The 2607-nt window shown below is 28.8% G+C and overlaps 1 long non-coding RNA gene across 1 annotated transcript; it reads right to left on the reverse strand.

Annotated features, from left to right (window-relative positions):
* Positions 1-338: 338 nt before the first annotated feature.
* LOC128280719 (uncharacterized) lies at positions 339-1932 on the reverse strand. Its single transcript, XR_008270845.1, has 3 exons — positions 1886-1932; positions 1328-1413; positions 339-465 (listed from the first exon to the last, which is right to left on the reverse strand). It is a non-coding gene; the product is annotated as an uncharacterized LOC128280719 (long non-coding RNA).
* Positions 1933-2607: the final 675 nt, after the last annotated feature.

The raw sequence follows: 2607 nt of genomic DNA on the forward strand, positions 1-2607 counted from the left end.
TATACCCTAAACAAGCTTAACATCTGAACTATTGTTTATAATTGACTATACATACACCAAAATCGAATTCACAAACATATACTTACAAAAACATTAACCAATTTTTTTAAAGCATATAACTCACAAAAGTAATAATTAAACTCCAAAGTTAGACATGATCAAGTATATATATACCACCATTATCAAGCTAATTCCAAATCATATAACACATAACTCAAACAATACTTATTTAAATCACATATCATTTTTACCAAAATGAACTCAATCCATAAGCAAACTTAACCAAAATCAAACATGGAAATTTAGCCATTTTTGCATGGCCTTATACAAACCATAGTCAACATTTCAAAAGTATGTTCCAGCCTATACAGACCATAATTCAAGTTCAACTATATAAATACAGAAACAGTGGATAGTGTGATGAACTTTACTGATGATCCCCGAGCTTGTAACTTGCTTCAAAATCTATAAAACAGAATCACATGTATACATAGAGTAGTCATAAGCAAATAAACAATTCAAATTATATAATCAATTCATTTAAGTTAACCAAATTATATTAAACTCATCATTTCTTAATCTCAAACTACAAAATTACATATATAATACATTTCATACTCCACTTTCCACCTTGGCCGAATGTTCAAGTGATCAAATTTATCAAATGTTATTCAACTTTCATAATCAAAATGTCATTAAATAACCAAACATACATATGCTCAATACACAAACTTAAGAATCATAATATAACATCATGTACATTTATTACTTATTTGGCCGAATATACATATTATAATCACATATATATTTCATTTGTATCAAATGCAATTTGTAATAAATAATCAAATTACTCACTTACCTTAATTTAATTAAGTAATAAGCTAATTCATACCTGGTCATTTAGCTCGTTTTACACATTTGATCACACTTATCATTTCCCGTTGAACCATTTGGAATTGGATAGGACACTCAGATAATCACACATAATACCAACATCCCAGACGTGGTCTTACATGTAATCACATATCGGTGCCACTATCCCAGACAGGGTCTTACTCGCACACATATATCGGAGTCACATATTGATGTTATGGTCTTACTCGCACACATAAGTCGGAATCCTATGTCATGACATATGTATCCTAACTATTCGTAAGGTTCATACAGGGCTTTCGGACGTCGTAACTTGATCGAAACAAACACGTGAACATGGTTACCGAGCTTATATACATTCGGCATTTGCAATTAAATATTCTCACATTTCATTTCAGCAGATATAATTTGCATTTAATTAAAATTAAGTATGTCTATTTGCTTATAAACTTACCTCGGACGATGAAAAACCAGTACAGATCGGCTAGTCGACAACTTTAGTTTTCCCTCGATCTAAATCTGATTTTCTCTTTTCTTGATCTAAATTAATATAAATTAAAATTATTAAATCAAATGTTCAATCAAATTTATCCAAAAACATACAAATGGATAAATTACACTTTTACCCCTAATATTTCACATTTTTCACAATTTAGTCCCTATTGCACAAAACACAAAATATGCAAAATGTCACAACAACATAGTTAGGCTGTACCTTACTTATATACATACAAGTCCTTACATTTCATTTATTTCACATTTTAGTCCCTCAAATTATTGTTTTTTCAATTTAACCCTAATTACTCAAATTCATCAAAAATTCCAATACAAAACATATTAATCCAAAACATATCTTCCCAAATTCATCATCAAACATCACAAAACACAAATATTCATCAATGACATAACTCAAAATATTCATCAAAATCAGAAATTCTAGCATCGATCGGATAGTATTCGAAGCAACGATCTCAAAAACGTAAAAATTATCAAAAACCGAAACCAAACTAACCTTGAATTTCAATCAACAATGGTCGAATACCTAACTTGTCTTTTTTTCTTTCTTTTGTTCGGCAAGAAGATGATAAAATGGCTTTATTTTCATGCCATTTGTTTTATTTATTTAACATTAATAATATATTTACCTAACCATCCATTAAAATATTTATAATTACCAAAATGCCAAACCATAAATTCCATTAAAATTTTAATGGTCAAATTACAACATAAAAACCTTCCCTTTAATAAGCCTTAACAATTAAGCACTTCTAATAAATAGCCAGTCACTTTATAATTTACGCGATTAAGTCCTTTTATTTAATCAGCACTCAAACAACAAAATTAAATCACGAAAATTTCACACACACAAATTCACACATAATAAACACAGAAAATAATTTTTAAATATTTTTTTGACTCAGATTCATGGTCCCGAAATCACCGTTCCGAATAGGGTCTAAACCGGGCTGTTACAGTAATTAAGCTTAATTATTTAACAGATTTATGTTTTAATTACTCAAACATTAGTGGATTCTTCCATAATATTCTGCTAGCACATAATATAAAATGGTTTAATTGCCATTTTGTACCTTTAGCTAACTGTAATTTAAGTTATTAAGTCTTTGGCCAAATAAAAACTTATAGCAATAAGACTTTTACAATTTAGTCTTTGTACCCTAATTAAGCAATTAATTCAACAAATTACTTGACCAAACTTTGGGAAACTTTAGTGGA

The sequence above is a fragment of the Gossypium arboreum genome, chromosome 9 (genome assembly GCF_025698485.1).
Source record: "Gossypium arboreum isolate Shixiya-1 chromosome 9, ASM2569848v2, whole genome shotgun sequence".
NCBI classification, from domain to species: domain Eukaryota; kingdom Viridiplantae; phylum Streptophyta; class Magnoliopsida; order Malvales; family Malvaceae; genus Gossypium; species Gossypium arboreum.